Below are 26,666 nucleotides of genomic sequence, written 5' to 3'. Positions count from 1 at the left end.
ATGTAGCATGCTGTCTGAAGCAATCATCTCAGCATCTGATCTGTCACTGACGACCGCTGCAGGAAGGCGTGATAACTTTCTAAATATGCTGTCAAACGAAGATTGAATTAGCAACATGAGTGATTGAGCAAAACGTGCAATTGGCGTCTGAGCTGTTGCTGACACCAAAGCAACTGCGTCGTTCGGGAGCAGAAAAAATCCCACTGTTAGATTTCAATTCAAATGCATTTGGCATAAGGTTCGCAGCAGTTTATCAGCAGCACAGAACGCTGACTCCAAAAGTCTGTGAGTATCCAGAAGAACAGTGAGCGATCGTTGAAGGGACGTTTCGACAGACGATATTTTTCAACATGACAAGCTGCAGCTGAGCTGGTGGCATTGCGATTGAAATTGCACGCGTCCGGACATTGTGCTTCATTTTGAATATCAGAGCAAATGGTTAAGTCGAGTATGCGCGTTCGGAAAAGTAAATGCTTTTTTTTCGTTGAAAAGCTTTGCAACGAAAGGAAATACTTCAGACTATCGTGCGATCGACATGAAGCAGAAAATGAACAGCCGCCGTGGTTGTGAGCACCGGCAATATAGGCATTTACTTTCGCTGCCTGGGCTGTGTTGGTCGGTTAGCTCAGCTGGTTAGAGCGTGGTGCTAATAACGCCAAGGTCGTGGGTTCAATCCCCGCACTGACCACGAGAGGCGCTTCCGTCGTTTGCAGGGCTGTGTCAGTGTTCGCCGTGGCTTTTACTTTAACCGTCTGCAAGAACTTGTCACATGGTCGGTTGAGATGTGTGCTCATTCGAAAGGCGACCATCGCTGTCATGGAACATCAACCCGCTGGTCCCATGCCGGATCTCAGCTGCGTTGCTATTTTTCCAAACAACGTGCTCCACCAAACCACGAAACAGGAAGCCTCACCTGCGCAATAAAACATTTGACAGGGCTAGACGCACGACTTGATCGCCGTACCCATGATGACTGCTGGATGTTGTCTGCAGCAAATCAATCAGTCTCAATTGTTTTCACAAACAAATGCAAATCATGAAATATATGCAGTATTAATCAGACCTGGCACAGTCTCGGAGCAGAACCAGAGTTCAGGCTTCAATTCAAATCAAAGATTCGTTCATGTTATTTTCCTTGATCTCTGTTAATACTTGTCACGCGACTTCCAAAAGGAATTCATTCGCTTGCTCACCTCTCATGCATAGAAGCTGGAGTTATCATGACACCAGCAATATCATAGAGCCATTAATAAAATAAAATTACTGCGGATGCTGGAATCTGAAACCAAAAGAGAAAATCCTGGAAAGTCTCAGCACGTCTGGCACCATCTGCAAGGAGAGAAAAGAGCTGACGTTTCGAGTCGAACTGATCCTTTGTTAAAGATAAAAAAGGGGTAGAATTAGGGAGCTGTTTACACCAGCCTGAGAGATGGTGAGTCAGGGCTCCAGATGCAAAGGTGATAATGAGAGTGCATGGAGAGATCTAAGGGAGATTAGGAGCCGTGAATGACGCAGGCTGTAGCCAGTGCTATGTGACAAAATATGTGGGGGATGGGTGAAGCAGAGACAAAATGGAAAACAGGGGAGAAGGGTAGCAAAGTGGGAAGAGGAAAGGAAAAAGATATTGAGAGAGTGGGGAGCGAGAGAAAGAGAGACAATCAAGAAATAAGAGTTACAGAACAATGAAAAAAACACAAATAAAAAAGATAAATAAAATAATTGAAATAAAATTACCTGAAGTTGTTTGAATTCAACAACTTGAGACAATTTTACTTCATTGATTTTATTTATCTTTTTTATCATTTCACCTGCACTATCATAGAGCTCATTAGATATGGACAGCACTGAAAACACAGTCTTCGGTCGAACTCGTCCATTCCGAACAGATATCTTCAATTGATCCAGCCGCGATTGCATGCATTTGACCCATGTCTCTCTAAACCCTGCCTATTCAAATACACGTCCAGATTCCTTAAAAGTATTGGAATTTTACCATCCATCACCAGCTCGTCTGGCAACTTGTTCCAGAAACGCACCACCCTCTGCGCACAGCCATTGCCCATCACTGCCTTTCCAATTCTCGTACTCCCACACCTGATTTATACCCTCTAGTTCTGCACTGCCACACCTGAGCGAAAGAAACTTGTCTATTTACCCGATTCATGCCCCTCATGATTGAAAAGCCTCCATAAGCTCCGCTCCCAGCCTCTGACACGCCAGGCAATATAGTGAGTGTGTGTTCAGCCTGCAACCGTTTGCACCTTTTCCATTTTCAAATGGAGGATGTAGCATGCTGTCTGAAGCAATCATCTTAGCATCTGATCTGTCACTGACGACCGCTGCAGGAAGGCGTGATAACTTTCTAAATATGCTGTCAAACGAAGATTGAATTAGCAACATGAGTGATTGAGCAAAACGTGCAATTGGCGTCTGAGCTGTTGCTGACACCAAAGCAACTGCGTCGTTCGGGAGCAGAAAAAATCCCACTGTTAGATTTCAATTCAAATGCATTTGGCATAAGGTTCGCAGCAGTTTATCAGCAGCACAGAACGCTGACTCCAAAAGTCTGTGAGTATCCAGAAGAACAGTGAGCGATCGTTGAAGGGACGTTTCGACAGACGATATTTTTCAACATGACAAGCTGCAGCTGAGCTGGTGGCATTGCGATTGAAATTGCACGCGTCCGGACATTGTGCTTCATTTTGAATATCAGAGCAAATGGTTAAGTCGAGTATGCGCGTTCGGAAAAGTAAATGCTTTTTTTTCGTTGAAAAGCTTTGCAACGAAAGGAAATACTTCAGACTATCGTGCGATCGACATGAAGCAGAAAATGAACAGCCGCCGTGGTTGTGAGCACCGGCAATATAGGCATTTACTTTCGCTGCCTGGGCTGTGTTGGTCGGTTAGCTCAGCTGGTTAGAGCGTGGTGCTAATAACGCCAAGGTCGTGGGTTCAATCCCCGCACTGACCACGAGAGGCGCTTCCGTCGTTAGCAGGGCTGTGTCAGTGTTCGCCGTGGCTTTTACTTTCACCGTCTGCAAGAACTTGTCACATGGTCGGTTGAGATGTGTGCTCATTCGAAAGGCGACCATCGCTGTCATGGAACATCAACCCGCTGGTCCCATGCCGGATCTCAGCTGCGTTGCTATTTTTCCAAACAACGTGCTCCACCAAACCACGAAACAGGAAGCCTCACCTGCGCAATAAAACATTTGACAGGGCTAGACGCACGACTTGATCGCCGTACCCATGATGACTGCTGGATGTTGTCTGCAGCAAATCAATCAGTCTCAATTGTTTTCACAAACAAATGCAAATCATGAAATATATGCAGTATTAATCAGACCTGGCACAGTCGCGGAGCAGAACCAGAGTTCAGGCTTCAATTCAAATCAAAGATTCGTTCATGTTATTTTCCTTGATCTCTGTTAATACTTGTCACGCGACTTCCAAAAGGAATTCATTCGCTTGCTCACCTCTCATGCATAGAAGCTGGAGTTATCATGACACCAGCAATATCATAGAGCCATTAATAAAATAAAATTACTGCGGATGCTGGAATCTGAAACCAAAAGAGAAAATGCTGGAAAGTCTCAGCACGTCTGGCACCATCTGCAAGGAGAGAAAAGAGCTGACGTTTCGAGTCGAACTGATCCTTTGTTAAAGATAAAAAAGGGGTAGAATTAGGGAGCTGTTTACACCAGCCTGAGAGATGGTGAGTCAGGGCTCCAGATGCAAAGGTGATAATGAGAGTGCATGGAGAGATCTAAGGGAGATTAGGAGCCGTGAATGACGCAGGCTGTAGCCAGTGCTATGTGACAAAATATGTGGGGGATGGGTGAAGCAGAGACAAAATGGAAAACAGGGGAGAAGGGTAGCAAAGTGGGAAGAGGAAAGGAAAAAGATATTGAGAGAGTGGGGAGCGAGAGAAAGAGAGACAATCAAGAAATAAGGGTTACAGAACAATGAAAAAAACACAAATAAAAAAGATAAATAAAATAATTGAAATAAAATTACCTGAAGTTGTTTGAATTCAACAACTTGAGACAATTTTACTTCATTGATTTTATTTATCTTTTTTATCATTTCACCTGCACTATCATAGAGCTCATTAGATATGGACAGCACTGAAAACACAGTCTTCGGTCGAACTCGTCCATTCCGAACAGATATCTTCAATTGATCCAGCCGCGATTGCATGCATTTGACCCATGTCTCTCTAAACCCTGCCTATTCAAATACACGTCCAGATTCCTTAAAAGTATTGGAATTTTACCATCCATCACCAGCTCGTCTGGCAACTTGTTCCAGAAACGCACCACCCTCTGCGCACAGCCATTGCCCATCACTGCCTTTCCAATTCTCGTACTCCCACACCTGATTTATACCCTCTAGTTCTGCACTGCCACACCTGAGCGAAAGAAACTTGTCTATTTACCCGATTCATGCCCCTCATGATTGAAAAGCCTCCATAAGCTCCGCTCCCAGCCTCTGACACGCCAGGCAATATAGTGAGTGTGTGTTCAGCCTGCAACCGTTTGCACCTTTTCCATTTTCAAATGGAGGATGTAGCATGCTGTCTGAAGCAATCATCTCAGCATCTGATCTGTCACTGACGACCGCTGCAGGAAGGCGTGATAACTTTCTAAATATGCTGTCAAACGAAGATTGAATTAGCAACATGAGTGATTGAGCAAAACGTGCAATTGGCGTCTGAGCTGTTGCTGACACCAAAGCAACTGCGTCGTTCGGGAGCAGAAAAAATCCCACTGTTAGATTTCAATTCAAATGCATTTGGCATAAGGTTCGCAGCAGTTTATCAGCAGCACAGAACGCTGACTCCAAAAGTCTGTGAGTATCCAGAAGAACAGTGAGCGATCGTTGAAGGGACGTTTCGACAGACGATATTTTTCAACATGACAAGTTGCAGCTGAGCTGGTGGCATTGCGATTGAAATTGCACGCGTCCGGACATTGTGCTTCATTTTGAATATCAGAGCAAATGGTTAAGTCGAGTATGCGCGTTCGGAAAAGTAAATGCTTTTTTTTCGTTGAAAAGCTTTGCAACGAAAGGAAATACTTCAGACTATCGTGCGATCGACATGAAGCAGAAAATGAACAGCCGCCGTGGTTGTGAGCACCGGCAATATAGGCATTTACTTTCGCTGCCTGTGCTGTGTTGGTCGGTTAGCTCAGCTGGTTAGAGCGTGGTGCTAATAACGCCAAGGTCGTGGGTTCAATCCCCGCACTGACCACGAGAGGCGTTTCCGTCGTTAGCAGGGCTGTGTCAGTGTTCGCCGTGGCTTTTACTTTCACCGTCTGCAAGAACTTGTCACATGGTCGGTTGAGATGTGTGCTCATTCGAAAGGCGACCATCGCTGTCATGGAACATCAACCCGCTGGTCCCATGCCGGATCTCAGCTGCGTTGCTATTTTTCCAAACAACGTGCTCCACCAAACCACGAAACAGGAAGCCTCACCTGCGCAATAAAACATTTGACAGGGCTAGACGCACGACTTGATCGCCGTACCCATGATGACTGCTGGATGTTGTCTGCAGCAAATCAATCAGTCTCAATTGTTTTCACAAACAAATGCAAATCATGAAATATATGCAGTATTAATCAGACCTGGCACAGTCTCGGAGCAGAACCAGAGTTCAGGCTTCAATTCAAATCAAAGATTCGTTCATGTTATTTTCCTTGATCTCTGTTAATACTTGTCACGCGACTTCCAAAAGGAATTCATTCGCTTGCTCACCTCTCATGCATAGAAGCTGGAGTTATCATGACACCAGCAATATCATAGAGCCATTAATAAAATAAAATTACTGCGGATGCTGGAATCTGAAACCAAAAGAGAAAATGCTGGAAAGTCTCAGCACGTCTGGCACCATCTGCAAGGAGAGAAAAGAGCTGACGTTTCGAGTCGAACTGATCCTTTGTTAAAGATAAAAAAGGGGTAGAATTAGGGAGCTGTTTACACCAGGCTGAGAGATGGTGAGTCAGGGCTTCAGATGCAAAGGTGATAATGAGAGTGCATGGAGAGATCTAAGGGAGATTAGGAGCCGTGAATGACGCAGGCTGTAGCCAGTGCTATGTGACAAAATATGTGGGGGATGGGTGAAGCAGAGACAAAATGGAAAACAGGGGAGAAGGGTAGCAAAGTGGGAAGAGGAAAGGAAAAAGATATTGAGAGAGTGGGGAGCGAGAGAAAGAGAGACAATCAAGAAATAAGAGTTACAGAACAATGAAAAAAACACAAATAAAAAAGATAAATAAAATAATTGAAATAAAATTACCTGAAGTTGTTTGAATTCAACAACTTGAGACAATTTTACTTCATTGATTTTATTTATCTTTTTTATCATTTCACCTGCACTATCATAGAGCTCATTAGATATGGACAGCACTGAAAACACAGTCTTCGGTCGAACTCATCCATTCCGAACAGATATCTTCAATTGATCCAGCCGCGATTGCATGCATTTGACCCATGTCTCTCTAAACCCTGCCTATTCAAATACACGTCCAGATTCCTTAAAAGTATTGGAATTTTACCATCCATCACCAGCTCGTCTGGCAACTTGTTCCAGAAACGCACCACCCTCTGCGCACAGCCATTGCCCATCACTGCCTTTCCAATTCTCGTACTCCCACACCTGATTTATACCCTCTAGTTCTGCACTGCCACACCTGAGCGAAAGAAACTTGTCTATTTACCCGATTCATGCCCCTCATGATTGAAAAGCCTCCATAAGCTCCGCTCCCAGCCTCTGACACGCCAGGCAATATAGTGAGTGTGTGTTCAGCCTGCAACCGTTTGCACCTTTTCCATTTTCAAATGGAGGATGTAGCATGCTGTCTGAAGCAATCATCTCAGCATCTGATCTGTCACTGACGACCGCTGCAGGAAGGCGTGATAACTTTCTAAATATGCTGTCAAACGAAGATTGAATTAGCAACATGAGTGATTGAGCAAAACGTGCAATTGGCGTCTGAGCTGTTGCTGACACCAAAGCAACTGCGTCGTTCGGGAGCAGAAAAAATCCCACTGTTAGATTTCAATTCAAATGCATTTGGCATAAGGTTCGCAGCAGTTTATCAGCAGCACATCACGCTGACTCCAAAAGTCTGTGAGTATCCAGAAGAACAGTGAGCGATCGTTGAAGGGACGTTTCGACAGACGATATTTTTCAACATGACAAGCTGCAGCTGAGCTGGTGGCATTGCGATTGAAATTGCACGCGTCCGGACATTGTGCTTCATTTTGAATATCAGAGCAAATGGTTAAGTCGAGTATGCGCGTTCGGAAAAGTAAATGCTTTTTTTTCGTTGAAAAGCTTTGCAACGAAAGGAAATACTTCAGACTATCGTGCGATCGACATGAAGCAGAAAATGAACAGCCGCCGTGGTTGTGAGCACCGGCAATATAGGCATTTACTTTCGCTGCCTGTGCTGTGTTGGTCGGTTAGCTCAGCTGGTTAGAGCGTGGTGCTAATAACGCCAAGGTCGTGGGTTCAATCCCCGCACTGACCACGAGAGGCGTTTCCGTCGTTAGCAGGGCTGTGTCAGTGTTCGCCGTGGCTTTTACTTTCACCGTCTGCAAGAACTTGTCACATGGTCGGTTGAGATGTGTGCTCATTCGAAAGGCGACCATCGCTGTCATGGAACATCAACCCGCTGGTCCCATGCCGGATCTCAGCTGCGTTGCTATTTTTCCAAACAACGTGCTCCACCAAACCACGAAACAGGAAGCCTCACCTGCGCAATAAAACATTTGACAGGGCTAGACGCACGACTTGATCGCCGTACCCATGATGACTGCTGGATGTTGTCTGCAGCAAATCAATCAGTCTCAATTGTTTTCACAAACAAATGCAAATCATGAAATATATGCAGTATTAATCAGACCTGGCACGGTCTCGGAGCAGAACCAGAGTTCAGGCTTCAATTCAAATCAAAGATTCGTTCATGTTATTTTCCTTGATCTCTGTTAATACTTGTCACGCGACTTCCAAAAGGAATTCATTCGCTTGCTCACCTCTCATGCATAGAAGCTGGAGTTATCATGACACCAGCAATATCATAGAGCCATTAATAAAATAAAATTACTGCGGATGCTGGAATCTGAAACCAAAAGAGAAAATGCTGGAAAGTCTCAGCACGTCTGGCACCATCTGCAAGGAGAGAAAAGAGCTGACGTTTCGAGTCGAACTGATCCTTTGTTAAAGATAAAAAAGGGGTAGAATTAGGGAGCTGTTTACACCAGGCTGAGAGATGGTGAGTCAGGGCTTCAGATGCAAAGGTGATAATGAGAGTGCATGGAGAGATCTAAGGGAGATTAGGAGCCGTGAATGACGCAGGCTGTAGCCAGTGCTATGTGACAAAATATGTGGGGGATGGGTGAAGCAGAGACAAAATGGAAAACAGGGGAGAAGGGTAGCAAAGTGGGAAGAGGAAAGGAAAAAGATATTGAGAGAGTGGGGAGCGAGAGAAAGAGAGACAATCAAGAAATAAGAGTTACAGAACAATGAAAAAAACACAAATAAAAAAGATAAATAAAATAATTGAAATAAAATTACCTGAAGTTGTTTGAATTCAACAACTTGAGACAATTTTACTTCATTGATTTTATTTATCTTTTTTATCATTTCACCTGCACTATCATAGAGCTCATTAGATATGGACAGCACTGAAAACACAGTCTTCGGTCGAACTCGTCCATTCCGAACAGATATCTTCAATTGATCCAGCCGCGATTGCATGCATTTGACCCATGTCTCTCTAAACCCTGCCTATTCAAATACACGTCCAGATTCCTTAAAAGTATTGGAATTTTACCATCCATCACCAGCTCGTCTGGCAACTTGTTCCAGAAACGCACCACCCTCTGCGCACAGCCATTGCCCATCACTGCCTTTCCAATTCTCGTACTCCCACACCTGATTTATACCCTCTAGTTCTGCACTGCCACACCTGAGCGAAAGAAACTTGTCTATTTACCCGATTCATGCCCCTCATGATTGAAAAGCCTCCATAAGCTCCGCTCCCAGCCTCTGACACGCCAGGCAATATAGTGAGTGTGTGTTCAGCCTGCAACCGTTTGCACCTTTTCCATTTTCAAATGGAGGATGTAGCATGCTGTCTGAAGCAATCATCTCAGCATCTGATCTGTCACTGACGACCGCTGCAGGAAGGCGTGATAACTTTCTAAATATGCTGTCAAACGAAGATTGAATTAGCAACATGAGTGATTGAGCAAAACGTGCAATTGGCGTCTGAGCTGTTGCTGACACCAAAGCAACTGCGTCGTTCGGGAGCAGAAAAAATCCCACTGTTAGATTTCAATTCAAATGCATTTGGCATAAGGTTCGCAGCAGTTTATCAGCAGCACATCACGCTGACTCCAAAAGTCTGTGAGTATCCAGAAGAACAGTGAGCGATCGTTGAAGGGACGTTTCGACAGACGATATTTTTCAACATGACAAGCTGCAGCTGAGCTGGTGGCATTGCGATTGAAATTGCACGCGTCCGGACATTGTGCTTCATTTTGAATATCAGAGCAAATGGTTAAGTCGAGTATGCGCGTTCGGAAAAGTAAATGCTTTTTTTTCGTTGAAAAGCTTTGCAACGAAAGGAAATACTTCAGACTATCGTGCGATCGACATGAAGCAGAAAATGAACAGCCGCCGTGGTTGTGAGCACCGGCAATATAGGCATTTACTTTCGCTGCCTGTGCTGTGTTGGTCGGTTAGCTCAGCTGGTTAGAGCGTGGTGCTAATAACGCCAAGGTCGTGGGTTCAATCCCCGCACTGACCACGAGAGGCGTTTCCGTCGTTAGCAGGGCTGTGTCAGTGTTCGCCGTGGCTTTTACTTTCACCGTCTGCAAGAACTTGTCACATGGTCGGTTGAGATGTGTGCTCATTCGAAAGGCGACCATCGCTGTCATGGAACATCAACCCGCTGGTCCCATGCCGGATCTCAGCTGCGTTGCTATTTTTCCAAACAACGTGCTCCACCAAACCACGAAACAGGAAGCCTCACCTGCGCAATAAAACATTTGACAGGGCTAGACGCACGACTTGATCGCCGTACCCATGATGACTGCTGGATGTTGTCTGCAGCAAATCAATCAGTCTCAATTGTTTTCACAAACAAATGCAAATCATGAAATATATGCAGTATTAATCAGACCTGGCACGGTCTCGGAGCAGAACCAGAGTTCAGGCTTCAATTCAAATCAAAGATTCGTTCATGTTATTTTCCTTGATCTCTGTTAATACTTGTCACGCGACTTCCAAAAGGAATTCATTCGCTTGCTCACCTCTCATGCATAGAAGCTGGAGTTATCATGACACCAGCAATATCATAGAGCCATTAATAAAATAAAATTACTGCGGATGCTGGAATCTGAAACCAAAAGAGAAAATGCTGGAAAGTCTCAGCACGTCTGGCACCATCTGCAAGGAGAGAAAAGAGCTGACGTTTCGAGTCGAACTGATCCTTTGTTAAAGATAAAAAAGGGGTAGAATTAGGGAGCTGTTTACACCAGGCTGAGAGATGGTGAGTCAGGGCTTCAGATGCAAAGGTGATAATGAGAGTGCATGGAGAGATCTAAGGGAGATTAGGAGCCGTGAATGACGCAGGCTGTAGCCAGTGCTATGTGACAAAATATGTGGGGGATGGGTGAAGCAGAGACAAAATGGAAAACAGGGGAGAAGGGTAGCAAAGTGGGAAGAGGAAAGGAAAAAGATATTGAGAGAGTGGGGAGCGAGAGAAAGAGAGACAATCAAGAAATAAGAGTTACAGAACAATGAAAAAAACACAAATAAAAAAGATAAATAAAATAATTGAAATAAAATTACCTGAAGTTGTTTGAATTCAACAACTTGAGACAATTTTACTTCATTGATTTTATTTATCTTTTTTATCATTTCACCTGCACTATCATAGAGCTCATTAGATATGGACAGCACTGAAAACACAGTCTTCGGTCGAACTCGTCCATTCCGAACAGATATCTTCAATTGATCCAGCCGCGATTGCATGCATTTGACCCATGTCTCTCTAAACCCTGCCTATTCAAATACACGTCCAGATTCCTTAAAAGTATTGGAATTTTACCATCCATCACCAGCTCGTCTGGCAACTTGTTCCAGAAACGCACCACCCTCTGCGCACAGCCATTGCCCATCACTGCCTTTCCAATTCTCGTACTCCCACACCTGATTTATACCCTCTAGTTCTGCACTGCCACACCTGAGCGAAAGAAACTTGTCTATTTACCCGATTCATGCCCCTCATGATTGAAAAGCCTCCATAAGCTCCGCTCCCAGCCTCTGACACGCCAGGCAATATAGTGAGTGTGTGTTCAGCCTGCAACCGTTTGCACCTTTTCCATTTTCAAATGGAGGATGTAGCATGCTGTCTGAAGCAATCATCTCAGCATCTGATCTGTCACTGACGACCGCTGCAGGAAGGCGTGATAACTTTCTAAATATGCTGTCAAACGAAGATTGAATTAGCAACATGAGTGATTGAGCAAAACGTGCAATTGGCGTCTGAGCTGTTGCTGACACCAAAGCAACTGCGTCGTTCGGGAGCAGAAAAAATCCCACTGTTAGATTTCAATTCAAATGCATTTGGCATAAGGTTCGCAGCAGTTTATCAGCAGCACATCACGCTGACTCCAAAAGTCTGTGAGTATCCAGAAGAACAGTGAGCGATCGTTGAAGGGACGTTTCGACAGACGATATTTTTCAACATGACAAGCTGCAGCTGAGCTGGTGGCATTGCGATTGAAATTGCACGCGTCCGGACATTGTGCTTCATTTTGAATATCAGAGCAAATGGTTAAGTCGAGTATGCGCGTTCGGAAAAGTAAATGCTTTTTTTTCGTTGAAAAGCTTTGCAACGAAAGGAAATACTTCAGACTATCGTGCGATCGACATGAAGCAGAAAATGAACAGCCGCCGTGGTTGTGAGCACCGGCAATATAGGCATTTACTTTCGCTGCCTGTGCTGTGTTGTTCGGTTAGCTCAGCTGGTTAGAGCGTGGTGCTAATAACGCCAAGGTCGTGGGTTCAATCCCCGCACTGACCACGAAAGGCGCTTCCGTCGTTAGCAGGGCTGTGTCAGTGTTCGCCGTGGCTTTTACTTTCACCGTCTGCAAGAACTTGTCACATGGTCGGTTGAGATGTGTGCTCATTCGAAAGGCGACCATCGCTGTCATGTAACATCAACCCGCTGGTCCCATGCCGGATCTCAGCTGCGTTGCTATTTTTCCAAACAACGTGCTCCACCAAACCACGAAACAGGAAGCCTCACCTGCGCAATAAAACATTTGACAGGGCTAGACGCACGACTTGATCGCCGTACCCATGATGACTGCTGGATGTTGTCTGCAGCAAATCAATCAGTCTCAATTGTTTTCACAAACAAATGCAAATCATGAAATATATGCAGTATTAATCAGACCTGGCACAGTCTCGGAGCAGAACCAGAGTTCAGGCTTCAATTCAAATCAAAGATTCGTTCATGTTATTTTCCTTGATCTCTGTTAATACTTGTCACGCGACTTCCAAAAGGAATTCATTCGCTTGCTCACCTCTCATGCATAGAAGCTGGAGTTATCATGACACCAGCAATATCATAGAGCCATTAATAAAATAAAATTACTGCGGATGCTGGAATCTGAAACCAAAAGAGAAAATGCTGGAAAGTCTCAGCACGTCTGGCACCATCTGCAAGGAGAGAAAAGAGCTGACGTTTCGAGGCGAACTGATCCTTTGTTAAAGATAAAAAAGGGGTAGAATTAGGGAGCTGTTTACACCAGGCTGAGAGATGGTGAGTCAGGGCTCCAGATGCAAAGGTGATAATGAGAGTGCATGGAGAGATCTAAGGGAGATTAGGAGCCGTGAATGACGCAGGCTGTAGCTAGTGCTATGTGACAAAATATGTGGGGGATGGGTGAAGCAGAGACAAAATGGAAAACAGGGGAGAAGGGTAGCAAAGTGGGAAGAGGAAAGGAAAAAGATATTGAGAGAGTGGGGAGCGAGAGAAAGAGAGACAATCAAGAAATAAGAGTTACAGAACAATGAAAAAAACACAAATAAAAAAGATAAATAAAATAATTGAAATAAAATTACCTGAAGTTGTTTGAATTCAACAACTTGAGACAATTTTACTTCATTGATTTTATTTATCTTTTTTATCATTTCACCTGCACTATCATAGAGCTCATTAGATATGGACAGCACTGAAAACACAGTCTTCGGTCGAACTCGTCCATTCCGAACAGATATCTTCAATTGATCCAGCCGCGATTGCATGCATTTGACCCATGTCTCTCTAAACCCTGCCTATTCAAATACACGTCCAGATTCCTTAAAAGTATTGGAATTTTACCATCCATCACCAGCTCGTCTGGCAACTTGTTCCAGAAACGCACCACCCTCTGCGCACAGCCATTGCCCATCACTGCCTTTCCAATTCTCGTACTCCCACACCTGATTTATACCCTCTAGTTCTGCACTGCCACACCTGAGCGAAAGAAACTTGTCTATTTACCCGATTCATGCCCCTCATGATTGAAAAGCCTCCATAAGCTCCGCTCCCAGCCTCTGACACGCCAGGCAATATAGTGAGTGTGTGTTCAGCCTGCAACCGTTTGCACCTTTTCCATTTTCAAATGGAGGATGTAGCATGCTGTCTGAAGCAATCATCTCAGCATCTGATCTGTCACTGACGACCGCTGCAGGAAGGCGTGATAACTTTCTAAATATGCTGTCAAACGAAGATTGAATTAGCAACATGAGTGATTGAGCAAAACGTGCAATTGGCGTCTGAGCTGTTGCTGACACCAAAGCAACTGCGTCGTTCGGGAGCAGAAAAAATCCCACTGTTAGATTTCAATTCAAATGCATTTGGCATAAGGTTCGCAGCAGTTTATCAGCAGCACAGAACGCTGACTCCAAAAGTCTGTGAGTATCCAGAAGAACAGTGAGCGATCGTTGAAGGGACGTTTCGACAGACGATATTTTTCAACATGACAAGCTGCAGCTGAGCTGGTGGCATTGCGATTGAAATTGCACGCGTCCGGACATTGTGCTTCATTTTGAATATCAGAGCAAATGGTTAAGTCGAGTATGCGCGTTCGGAAAAGTAAATGCTTTTTTTTCGTTGAAAAGCTTTGCAACGAAAGGAAATACTTCAGACTATCGTGCGATCGACATGAAGCAGAAAATGAACAGCCGCCGTGGTTGTGAGCACCGGCAATATAGGCATTTACTTTCGCTGCCTGTGCTGTGTTGTTCGGTTAGCTCAGCTGGTTAGAGCGTGGTGCTAATAACGCCAAGGTCGTGGGTTCAATCCCCGCACTGACCACGAGAGGCGCTTCCGTCGTTAGCAGGGCTGTGTCAGTGTTCGCCGTGGCTTTTACTTTCACCGTCTGCAAGAACTTGTCACATGGTCGGTTGAGATGTGTGCTCATTCGAAAGGCGACCATCGCTGTCATGTAACATCAACCCGCTGGTCCCATGCCGGATCTCAGCTGCGTTGCTATTTTTCCAAACAACGTGCTCCACCAAACCACGAAACAGGAAGCCTCACCTGCGCAATAAAACATTTGACAGGGCTAGACGCACGACTTGATCGCCGTACCCATGATGACTGCTGGATGTTGTCTGCAGCAAATCAATCAGTCTCAATTGTTTTCACAAACAAATGCAAATCATGAAATATATGCAGTATTAATCAGACCTGGCACAGTCTCGGAGCAGAACCAGAGTTCAGGCTTCAATTCAAATCAAAGATTCGTTCATGTTATTTTCCTTGATCTCTGTTAATACTTGTCACGCGACTTCCAAAAGGAATTCATTCGCTTGCTCACCTCTCATGCATAGAAGCTGGAGTTATCATGACACCAGCAATATCATAGAGCCATTAATAAAATAAAATTACTGCGGATGCTGGAATCTGAAACCAAAAGAGAAAATGCTGGAAAGTCTCAGCACGTCTGGCACCATCTGCAAGGAGAGAAAAGAGCTGACGTTTCGAGTCGAACTGATCCTTTGTTAAAGATAAAAAAGGGGGAGAATTAGGGAGCTGTTTACACCAGGCTGAGAGATGGTGAGTCAGGGCTCCAGATGCAAAGGTGATAATGAGAGTGCATGGAGAGATCTAAGGGAGATTAGGAGCCGTGAATGACGCAGGCTGTAGCTAGTGCTATGTGACAAAATATGTGGGGGATGGGTGAAGCAGAGACAAAATGGAAAACAGGGGAGAAGGGTAGCAAAGTGGGAAGAGGAAAGGAAAAAGATATTGAGAGAGTGGGGAGCGAGAGAAAGAGAGACAATCAAGAAATAAGAGTTACAGAACAATGAAAAAAACACAAATAAAAAAGATAAATAAAATAATTGAAATAAAATTACCTGAAGTTGTTTGAATTCAACAACTTGAGACAATTTTACTTCATTGATTTTATTTATCTTTTTTATCATTTCACCTGCACTATCATAGAGCTCATTAGATATGGACAGCACTGAAAACACAGTCTTCGGTCGAACTCGTCCATTCCGAACAGATATCTTCAATTGATCCAGCCGCGATTGCATGCATTTGACCCATGTCTCTCTAAACCCTGCCTATTCAAATACACGTCCAGATTCCTTAAAAGTATTGGAATTTTACCATCCATCACCAGCTCGTCTGGCAACTTGTTCCAGAAACGCACCACCCTCTGCGCACAGCCATTGCCCATCACTGCCTTTCCAATTCTCGTACTCCCACACCTGATTTATACCCTCTAGTTCTGCACTGCCACACCTGAGCGAAAGAAACTTGTCTATTTACCCGATTCATGCCCCTCATGATTGAAAAGCCTCCATAAGCTCCGCTCCCAGCCTCTGACACGCCAGGCAATATAGTGAGTGTGTGTTCAGCCTGCAACCGTTTGCACCTTTTCCATTTTCAAATGGAGGATGTAGCATGCTGTCTGAAGCAATCATCTTAGCATCTGATCTGTCACTGACGACCGCTGCAGGAAGGCGTGATAACTTTCTAAATATGCTGTCAAACGAAGATTGAATTAGCAACATGAGTGATTGAGCAAAACGTGCAATTGGCGTCTGAGCTGTTGCTGACACCAAAGCAACTGCGTCGTTCGGGAGCAGAAAAAATCCCACTGTTAGATTTCAATTCAAATGCATTTGGCATAAGGTTCGCAGCAGTTTATCAGCAGCACAGAACGCTGACTCCAAAAGTCTGTGAGTATCCAGAAGAACAGTGAGCGATCGTTGAAGGGACGTTTCGACAGACGATATTTTTCAACATGACAAGCTGCAGCTGAGCTGGTGGCATTGCGATTGAAATTGCACGCGTCCGGACATTGTGCTTCATTTTGAATATCAGAGCAAATGGTTAAGTCGAGTATGCGCGTTCGGAAAAGTAAATGCTTTTTTTTCGTTGAAAAGCTTTGCAACGAAAGGAAATACTTCAGACTATCGTGCGATCGACATGAAGCAGAAAATGAACAGCCGCCGTGGTTGTGAGCACCGGCAATATAGGCATTTACTTTCGCTGCCTGTGCTGTGTTGGTCGGTTAGCTCAGCTGGTTAGAGCGTGGTGCTAATAACGCCAAGGTCGTGGGTTCAATCCCCGCACTGACCACGAGAGGCGCTTCCGTCGTTAGCAGGGCTGTGTCAGTGTTCGCCGTGGCTTTTACTTTCACCGTCTGCAAGAACTTGTCACATGGTCGGTTGAGATGTGTGCTCATTCGAAAGGCGACCATCGCTGTCATGTAACATCAACCCGCTGGTCCCATGCCGGATCTCAGCTGCGTTGCTATTTTTCCAAACAACGTGCTCCACCAAACCACGAAACAGGAAGCCTCATCTGCGCAATAAAACATTTGACAGGGCTAGACGCACGACTTGATCGCCGTACCCATGATGACTGCTGGATGTTGTCTGCAGCAAATCAATCAGTCTCAATTGTTTTCACAAACAAATGCAAATCATGAAATATATGCAGTATTAATCAGACCTGGCACAGTCTCGGAGCAGAACCAGAGTTCAGGCTTCAATTCAAATCAAAGATTCGTTCATGTTATTTTCCTTGATCTCTGTTAATACTTGTCACGCGACTTCCAAAAGGAATTCATTCGCTTGCTCACCTCTCATGCATAGAAGCTGGAGTTATCATGACACCAGCAATATCATAGAGCCATTAATAAAATAAAATTACTGCGGATGCTGGAATCTGAAACCAAAAGAGAAAATGCTGGAAAGTCTCAGCACGTCTGGCACCATCTGCAAGGAGAGAAAAGAGCTGACGTTTCGAGTCGAACTGATCCTTTGTTAAAGATAAAAAAGGGGGAGAATTAGGGAGCTGTTTACACCAGGCTGAGAGATGGTGAGTCAGGGCTCCAGATGCAAAGGTGATAATGAGAGTGCATGGAGAGATCTAAGGGAGATTAGGAGCCGTGAATGACGCAGGCTGTAGCCAGTGCTATGTGACAAAATATGTGGGGGATGGGTGAAGCAGAGACAAAATGGAAAACAGGGGAGAAGGGTAGCAAAGTGGGAAGAGGAAAGGAAAAAGATATTGAGAGAGTGGGGAGCGAGAGAAAGCGAGACAATCAAGAAATAAGAGTTACAGAACAATGAAAAAAACACAAATAAAAAAGATAAATAAAATAATTGAAATAAAATTACCTGAAGTTGTTTGAATTCAACAACTTGAGACAATTTTACTTCATTGATTTTATTTATCTTTTTTATCATTTCACCTGCACTATCATAGAGCTCATTAGATATGGACAGCACTGAAAACACAGTCTTCGGTCGAACTCGTCCATTCCGAACAGATATCTTCAATTGATCCAGCCGCGATTGCATGCATTTGACCCATGTCTCTCTAAACCCTGCCTATTCGAATACACGTCCAGATTCCTTAAAAGTATTGGAATTTTACCATCCATCACCAGCTCGTCTGGCAACTTGTTCCAGAAACGCACCACCCTCTGCGCACAGCCATTGCCCATCACTGCCTTTCCAATTCTCGTACTCCCACACCTGATTTATACCCTCTAGTTCTGCACTGCCACACCTGAGCGAAAGAAACTTGTCTATTTACCCGATTCATGCCCCTCATGATTGAAAAGCCTCCATAAGCTCCGCTCCCAGCCTCTGACACGCCAGGCAATATAGTGAGTGTGTGTTCAGCCTGCAACCGTTTGCACCTTTTCCATTTTCAAATGGAGGATGTAGCATGCTGTCTGAAGCAATCATCTTAGCATCTGATCTGTCACTGACGACCGCTGCAGGAAGGCGTGATAACTTTCTAAATATGCTGTCAAACGAAGATTGAATTAGCAACATGAGTGATTGAGCAAAACGTGCAATTGGCGTCTGAGCTGTTGCTGACACCAAAGCAACTGCGTCGTTCGGGAGCAGAAAAAATCCCACTGTTAGATTTCAATTCAAATGCATTTGGCATAAGGTTCGCAGCAGTTTATCAGCAGCACATAACGCTGACTCCAAAAGTCTGTGAGTATCCAGAAGAACAGTGAGCGATCGTTGAAGGGACGTTTCGACAGACGATATTTTTCAACATGACAAGCTGCAGCTGAGCTGGTGGCATTGCGATTGAAATTGCACGCGTCCGGACATTGTGCTTCATTTTGAATATCAGAGCAAATGGTTAAGTCGAGTATGCGCGTTCGGAAAAGTAAATGCTTTTTTTTCGTTGAAAAGCTTTGCAACGAAAGGAAATACTTCAGACTATCGTGCGATCGACATGAAGCAGAAAATGAACAGCCGCCGTGGTTGTGAGCACCGGCAATATAGGCATTTAGTTTCGCTGCCTGTGGTGTGTTGGTCGGTTAGCTCAGCTGGCTAGAGCGTGGTGCTAATAACGCCAAGGTCGTGGGTTCAATCCCCGCACTGACCACGAGAGGCGCTTCCGTCGTTTGCAGGGCTGTGTCAGTGTTCGCCGTGGCTTTTACTTTCACCGTCTGCAAGAACTTGTCACATGGTCGGTTGAGATGTGTGCTCATTCGAAAGGCGACCATCGCTGTCATGGAACATCAACCCGCTGGTCCCATGCCGGATCTCAGCTGCGTTGCTATTTTTCCAAACAACGTGCTCCACCAAACCACGAAACAGGAAGCCTCACCTGCGCAATAAAACATTTGACAGGGCTAGACGCACGACTTGATCGCCGTACCCATGATGACTGCTGGATGTTGTCTGCAGCAAATCAATCAGTCTCAATTGTTTTCACAAACAAATGCAAATCATGGAATATATGCAGTATTAATCAGACCTGGCACAGTCTCGGAGCAGAACCAGAGTTCAGGCTTCAATTCAAATCAAAGATTCGTTCATGTTATTTTCCTTGATCTCTGTTAATACTTGTCACGCGACTTCCAAAAGGAATTCATTCGCTTGCTCACCTCTCATGCATAGAAGCTGGAGTTATCATGACACCAGCAATATCATAGAGCCATTAATAAAATAAAATTACTGCGGATGCTGGAATCTGAAACCAAAAGAGAAAATGCTGGAAAGTCTCAGCACGTCTGGCACCATCTGCAAGGAGAGAAAAGAGCTGACGTTTCGAGTCGAACTGATCCTTTGTTAAAGATAAAAAAGGGGTAGAATTAGGGAGCTGTTTACACCAGGCTGAGAGATGGTGAGTCAGGGCTCCAGATGCAAAGGTGATAATGAGAGTGCATGGAGAGATCTAAGGGAGATTAGGAGCCGTGAATGACGCAGGCTGTAGCCAGTGCTATGTGACAAAATATGTGGGGGATGGGTGAAGCAGAGACAAAATGGAAAACAGGGGAGAAGGGTAGCAAAGTGGGAAGAGGAAAGGAAAAAGATATTGAGAGAGTGGGGAGCGAGAGAAAGAGAGACAATCAAGAAATAAGAGTTACAGAACAATGAAAAAAATACAAATAAAAAAGATAAATAAAATAATTGAAATAAAATTACCTGAAGTTGTTTGAATTCAACAACTTGAGACAATTTTACTTCATTGATTTTATTTATCTTTTTTATCATTTCACCTGCACTATCATAGAGCTCATTAGATATGGACAGCACTGAAAACACAGTCTTCGGTCGAACTCGTCCATTCCGAACAGATATCTTCAATTGATCCAGCCGCGATTGCATGCATTTGACCCATGTCTCTCTAAACCCTGCCTATTCAAATACACGTCCAGATTCCTTAAAAGTATTGGAATTTTACCATCCATCACCAGCTCGTCTGGCAACTTGTTCCAGAAACGCACCACCCTCTGCGCACAGCCATTGCCCATCACTGCCTTTCCAATTCTCGTACTCCCACACCTGATTTATACCCTCTAGTTCTGCACTGCCACACCTGAGCGAAAGAAACTTGTCTATTTACCCGATTCATGCCCCTCATGATTGAAAAGCCTCCATAAGCTCCGCTCCCAGCCTCTGACACGCCAGGCAATATAGTGAGTGTGTGTTCAGCCTGCAACCGTTTGCACCTTTTCCATTTTCAAATGGAGGATGTAGCATGCTGTCTGAAGCAATCATCTTAGCATCTGATCTGTCACTGACGACCGCTGCAGGAAGGCGTGATAACTTTCTAAATATGCTGTCAAACGAAGATTGAATTAGCAACATGAGTGATTGAGCAAAACGTGCAATTGGCGTCTGAGCTGTTGCTGACACCAAAGCAACTGCGTCGTTCGGGAGCAGAAAAAATCCCACTGTTAGATTTCAATTCAAATGCATTTGGCATAAGGTTCGCAGCAGTTTATCAGCAGCACATAACGCTGACTCCAAAAGTCTGTGAGTATCCAGAAGAACAGTGAGCGATCGTTGAAGGGACGTTTCGACAGACGATATTTTTCAACATGACAAGCTGCAGCTGAGCTGGTGGCATTGCGATTGAAATTGCACGCGTCCGGACATTGTGCTTCATTTTGAATATCAGAGCAAATGGTTAAGTCGAGTATGCGCGTTCGGAAAAGTAAATGCTTTTTTTTCGTTGAAAAGCTTTGCAACGAAAGGAAATACTTCAGACTATCGTGCGATCGACATGAAGCAGAAAATGAACAGCCGCCGTGGTTGTGAGCACCGGCAATATAGGCATTTACTTTCGCTGCCTGTGCTGTGTTGGTCGGTTAGCTCAGCTGGTTAGAGCGTGGTGCTAATAACGCCAAGGTCGTGGGTTCAATCCCCGCACTGACCACGAGAGGCGCTTCCGTCGTTTGCAGGGCTGTGTCAGTGTTCGCCGTGGCTTTTACTTTCACCGTCTGCAAGAACTTGTCACATGGTCGGTTGAGATGTGTGCTCATTCGAAAGGCGACCATCGCTGTCATGGAACATCAACCCGCTGGTCCCATGCCGGATCTCAGCTGCGTTGCTATTTTTCCAAACAACGTGCTCCACCAAACCACGAAACAGGAAGCCTCACCTGCGCAATAAAACATTTGACAGGGCTAGACGCACGACTTGATCGCCGTACCCATGATGACTGCTGGATGTTGTCTGCAGCAAATCAATCAGTCTCAATTGTTTTCACAAACAAATGCAAATCATGGAATATATGCAGTATTAATCAGACCTGGCACAGTCTCGGAGCAGAACCAGAGTTCAGGCTTCAATTCAAATCAAAGATTCGTTCATGTTATTTTCCTTGATCTCTGTTAATACTTGTCACGCGACTTCCAAAAGGAATTCATTCGCTTGCTCACCTCTCATGCATAGAAGCTGGAGTTATCATGACACCAGCAATATCATAGAGCCATTAATAATATAAAATTACTGCGGATGCTGGAATCTGAAACCAAAAGAGAAAATGCTGGAAAGTCTCAGCACGTCTGGCACCATCTGCAAGGAGAGAAAAGAGCTGACGTTTCGAGTCGAACTGATCCTTTGTTAAAGATAAAAAAGGGGTAGAATTAGGGAGCTGTTTACACCAGGCTGAGAGATGGTGAGTCAGGGCTCCAGATGCAAAGGTGATAATGAGAGTGCATGGAGAGATCTAAGGGAGATTAGGAGCCGTGAATGACGCAGGCTGTAGCCAGTGCTATGTGACAAAATATGTGGGGGATGGGTGAAGCAGAGACAAAATGGAAAACAGGGGAGAAGGGTAGCAAAGTGGGAAGAGGAAAGGAAAAAGATATTGAGAGAGTGGGGAGCGAGAGAAAGAGAGACAATCAAGAAATGAGAGTTACAGAACAATGAAAAAAATACAAATAAAAAAGATAAATAAAATAATTGAAATAAAATTACCTGAAGTTGTTTGAATTCAACAACTTGAGACAATTTTACTTCATTGATTTTATTTATCTTTTTTATCATTTCACCTGCACTATCATAGAGCTCATTAGATATGGACAGCACTGAAAACACAGTCTTCGGTCGAACTCGTCCATTCCGAACAGATATCTTCAATTGATCCAGCCGCGATTGCATGCATTTGACCCATGTCTCTCTAAACCCTGCCTATTCGAATACACGTCCAGATTCCTTAAAAGTATTGGAATTTTACCATCCATCACCAGCTCGTCTGGCAACTTGTTCCAGAAACGCACCACCCTCTGCGCACAGCCATTGCCCATCACTGCCTTTCCAATTCTCGTACTCCCACACCTGATTTATACCCTCTAGTTCTGCACTGCCACACCTGAGCGAAAGAAACTTGTCTATTTACCCGATTCATGCCCCTCATGATTGAAAAGCCTCCATAAGCTCCGCTCCCAGCCTCTGACACGCCAGGCAATATAGTGAGTGTGTGTTCAGCCTGCAACCGTTTGCACCTTTTCCATTTTCAAATGGAGGATGTAGCATGCTGTCTGAAGCAATCATCTCAGCATCTGATCTGTCACTGACGACCGCTGCAGGAAGGCGTGATAACTTTCTAAATATGCTGTCAAACGAAGATTGAATTAGCAACATGAGTGATTGAGCAAAACGTGCAATTGGCGTCTGAGCTGTTGCTGACACCAAAGCAACTGCGTCGTTCGGGAGCAGAAAAAATCCCACTGTTAGATTTCAATTCAAATGCATTTGGCATAAGGTTCGCAGCAGTTTATCAGCAGCACATAACGCTGACTCCAAAAGTCTGTGAGTATCCAGAAGAACAGTGAGCGATCGTTGAAGGGACGTTTCGACAGACGATATTTTTCAACATGACAAGCTGCAGCTGAGCTGGTGGCATTGCGATTGAAATTGCACGCGTCCGGACATTGTGCTTCATTTTGAATATCAGAGCAAATGGTTAAGTCGAGTATGCGCGTTCGGAAAAGTAAATGCTTTTTTTTCGTTGAAAAGCTTTGCAACGAAAGGAAATACTTCAGACTATCGTGCGGTCGACATGAAGCAGAAAATGAACAGCCGCCGTGGTTGTGAGCACCGGCAATATAGGCATTTACTTTCGCTGCCTGTGCTGTGTTGGTCGGTTAGCTCAGCTGGTTAGAGCGTGGTGCTAATAACGCCAAGGTCGTGGGTTCAATCCCCGCACTGACCACGAGAGGCGCTTCCGTCGTTAGCAGGGCTGTGTCAGGGTTCGCCGTGGCTTTTACTTTCACCGTCTGCAAGAACTTGTCACATGGTCGGTTGAGATGTGTGCTCATTCGAAAGGCGACCATCGCTGTCATGGAACATCAACCCGCTGGTCCCATGCCGGATCTCAGCTGCGTTGCTATTTTTCCAAACAACGTGCTCCACCAAACCACGAAACAGGAAGCCTCACCTGCGCAATAAAACATTTGACAGGGCTAGACGCACGACTTGATCGCCGTACCCATGATGACTGCTGGATGTTGTCTGCAGCAAATCAATCAGTCTCAATTGTTTTCACAAACAAATGCAAATCATGGAATATATGCAGTATTAATCAGACCTGGCACAGTCTCGGAGCAGAACCAGAGTTCAGGCTTCAATTCAAATCAAAGATTCGTTCATGTTATTTTCCTTGATCTCTGTTAATACTTGTCACGCGACTTCCAAAAGGAATTCATTCGCTTGCTCACCTCTCATGCATAGAAGCTGGAGTTATCATGACACCAGCAATATCATAGAGCCATTAATAAAATAAAATTACTGCGGATGCTGGAATCTGAAACCAAAAGAGAAAATGCTGGAAAGTCTCAGCACGTCTGGCACCATCTGCAAGGAGAGAAAAGAGCTGACGTTTCGAGTCGAACTGATCCTTTGTTAAAGATAAAAAAGGGGTAGAATTAGGGAGCTGTTTACACCAGGCTGAGAGATGGTGAGTCAGGGCTCCAGATGCAAAGGTGATAATGAGAGTGCATGGAGAGATCTAAGGGAGATTAGGAGCCGTGAATGACGCAGGCTGTAGCCAGTGCTATGTGACAAAATATGTGGGGGATGGGTGAAGCAGAGACAAAATGGAAAACAGGGGAGAAGGGTAGCAAAGTGGGAAGAGGAAAGGAAAAAGATATTGAGAGAGTGGGGAGCGAGAGAAAGAGAGACAATCAAGAAATAAGAGTTACAGAACAATGAAAAAAATACAAATAAAAAAGATAAATAAAATAATTGAAATAAAATTACCTGAAGTTGTTTGAATTCAACAACTTGAGACAATTTTACTTCATTGATTTTATTTATCTTTTTTATCATTTCACCTGCACTATCATAGAGCTCATTAGATATGGACAGCACTGAAAACACAGTCTTCGGTCGAACTCGTCCATTCCGAACAGATATCTTCAATTGATCCAGCCGCGATTGCATGCATTTGACCCATGTCTCTCTAAACCCTGCCTATTCAAATACACGTCCAGATTCCTTAAAAGTATTGGAATTTTACCATCCATCACCAGCTCGTCTGGCAACTTGTTCCAGAAACGCACCACCCTCTGCGCACAGCCATTGCCCATCACTGCCTTTCCAATTCTCGTACTCCCACACCTGATTTATACCCTCTAGTTCTGCACTGCCACACCTGAGCGAAAGAAACTTGTCTATTTACCCGATTCATGCCCCTCATGATTGAAAAGCCTCCATAAGCTCCGCTCCCAGCCTCTGACACGCCAGGCAATATAGTGAGTGTGTGTTCAGCCTGCAACCGTTTGCACCTTTTCCATTTTCAAATGGAGGATGTAGCATGCTGTCTGAAGCAATCATCTCAGCATCTGATCTGTCACTGACGACCGCTGCAGGAAGGCGTGATAACTTTCTAAATATGCTGTCAAACGAAGATTGAATTAGCAACATGAGTGATTGAGCAAAACGTGCAATTGGCGTCTGAGCTGTTGCTGACACCAAAGCAACTGCGTCGTTCGGGAGCAGAAAAAATCCCACTGTTAGATTTCAATTCAAATGCATTTGGCATAAGGTTCGCAGCAGTTTATCAGCAGCACATAACGCTGACTCCAAAAGTCTGTGAGTATCCAGAAGAACAGTGAGCGATCGTTGAAGGGACGTTTCGACAGACGATATTTTTCAACATGACAAGCTGCAGCTGAGCTGGTGGCATTGCGATTGAAATTGCACGCGTCCGGACATTGTGCTTCATTTTGAATATCAGAGCAAATGGTTAAGTCGAGTATGCGCGTTCGGAAAAGTAAATGCTTTTTTTTCGTTGAAAAGCTTTGCAACGAAAGGAAATACTTCAGACTATCGTGCGATCGACATGAAGCAGAAAATGAACAGCCGCCGTGGTTGTGAGCACCGGCAATATAGGCATTTACTTTCGCTGCCTGTGCTGTGTTGGTCGGTTAGCTCAGCTGGTTAGAGCGTGGTGCTAATAACGCCAAGGTCGTGGGTTCAATCCCCGCACTGACCACGAGAGGCGCTTCCGTCGTTTGCAGGGCTGTGTCAGTGTTCGCCGTGGCTTTTACTTTCACCGTCTGCAAGAACTTGTCACATGGTCGGTTGAGATGTGTGCTCATTCGAAAGGCGACCATCGCTGTCATGGAACATCAACCCGCTGGTCCCATGCCGGATCTCAGCTGCGTTGCTATTTTTCCAAACAACGTGCTCCACCAAACCACGAAACAGGAAGCCTCACCTGCGCAATAAAACATTTGACAGGGCTAGACGCACGACTTGATCGCTGTACCCATGATGACTGCTGGATGTTGTCTGCAGCAAATCAATCAGTCTCAATTGTTTTCACAAACAAATGCAAATCATGGAATATATGCAGTATTAATCAGACCTGGCACAGTCTCGGAGCAGAACCAGAGTTCAGGCTTCAATTCAAATCAAAGATTCGTTCATGTTATTTTCCTTGATCTCTGTTAATACTTGTCACGCGACTTCCAAAAGGAATTCATTCGCTTGCTCACCTCTCATGCATAGAAGCTGGAGTTATCATGACACCAGCAATATCATAGAGCCATTAATAATATAAAATTACTGCGGATGCTGGAATCTGAAACCAAAAGAGAAAATGCTGGAAAGTCTCAGCACGTCTGGCACCATCTGCAAGGAGAGAAAAGAGCTGACGTTTCGAGTCGAACTGATCCTTTGTTAAAGATAAAAAAGGGGTAGAATTAGGGAGCTGTTTACACCAGGCTGAGAGATGGTGAGTCAGGGCTCCAGATGCAAAGGTGATAATGAGAGTGCATGGAGAGATCTAAGGGAGATTAGGAGCCGTGAATGACGCAGGCTGTAGCCAGTGCTATGTGACAAAATATGTGGGGGAT

General features: G+C 44.7%; 10 non-coding genes across 10 annotated transcripts; all 10 read left to right on the top strand.

Annotated features, from left to right (window-relative positions):
- Positions 1-614: 614 nt before the first annotated feature.
- On the top strand, positions 615-688 carry trnai-aau (transfer RNA isoleucine (anticodon AAU)). The gene has a single exon. It is a non-coding gene; the product is annotated as a tRNA-Ile (tRNA).
- Positions 689-2,897: 2,209 nt separating this feature from the next.
- On the top strand, positions 2,898-2,971 carry trnai-aau (transfer RNA isoleucine (anticodon AAU)). The gene has a single exon. It is a non-coding gene; the product is annotated as a tRNA-Ile (tRNA).
- Positions 2,972-5,180: 2,209 nt separating this feature from the next.
- trnai-aau (transfer RNA isoleucine (anticodon AAU)) lies at positions 5,181-5,254 on the top strand. Its single transcript has one exon. It is a non-coding gene; the product is annotated as a tRNA-Ile (tRNA).
- A 2,209-nt stretch (positions 5,255-7,463) lies between these two features.
- trnai-aau (transfer RNA isoleucine (anticodon AAU)) lies at positions 7,464-7,537 on the top strand. The gene has a single exon. It is a non-coding gene; the product is annotated as a tRNA-Ile (tRNA).
- Positions 7,538-9,746: 2,209 nt separating this feature from the next.
- trnai-aau (transfer RNA isoleucine (anticodon AAU)) lies at positions 9,747-9,820 on the top strand. The gene has a single exon. It is a non-coding gene; the product is annotated as a tRNA-Ile (tRNA).
- Positions 9,821-16,595: 6,775 nt separating this feature from the next.
- Positions 16,596-16,669, top strand: trnai-aau (transfer RNA isoleucine (anticodon AAU)). Its single transcript has one exon. It is a non-coding gene; the product is annotated as a tRNA-Ile (tRNA).
- Positions 16,670-18,878: 2,209 nt separating this feature from the next.
- On the top strand, positions 18,879-18,952 carry trnai-aau (transfer RNA isoleucine (anticodon AAU)). The gene has a single exon. It is a non-coding gene; the product is annotated as a tRNA-Ile (tRNA).
- Positions 18,953-21,161: 2,209 nt separating this feature from the next.
- Positions 21,162-21,235, top strand: trnai-aau (transfer RNA isoleucine (anticodon AAU)). Its single transcript has one exon. It is a non-coding gene; the product is annotated as a tRNA-Ile (tRNA).
- A 2,209-nt stretch (positions 21,236-23,444) lies between these two features.
- trnai-aau (transfer RNA isoleucine (anticodon AAU)) lies at positions 23,445-23,518 on the top strand. Its single transcript has one exon. It is a non-coding gene; the product is annotated as a tRNA-Ile (tRNA).
- A 2,209-nt stretch (positions 23,519-25,727) lies between these two features.
- Positions 25,728-25,801, top strand: trnai-aau (transfer RNA isoleucine (anticodon AAU)). Its single transcript has one exon. It is a non-coding gene; the product is annotated as a tRNA-Ile (tRNA).
- The last annotated feature ends 865 nt before the right edge of the window (positions 25,802-26,666 follow it).

Source organism: Chiloscyllium plagiosum, unplaced genomic scaffold, assembly GCF_037043375.1.
Source record: "Chiloscyllium plagiosum isolate Xiang-an unplaced genomic scaffold, Cpla_swu_hap1 HiC_scaffold_45, whole genome shotgun sequence".
NCBI lineage: Eukaryota > Metazoa > Chordata > Chondrichthyes > Orectolobiformes > Hemiscylliidae > Chiloscyllium > Chiloscyllium plagiosum.
The sequence above is the reverse complement of the archived record's forward strand: the minus strand, read 5'-3'. Positions and strand labels throughout refer to the sequence as shown.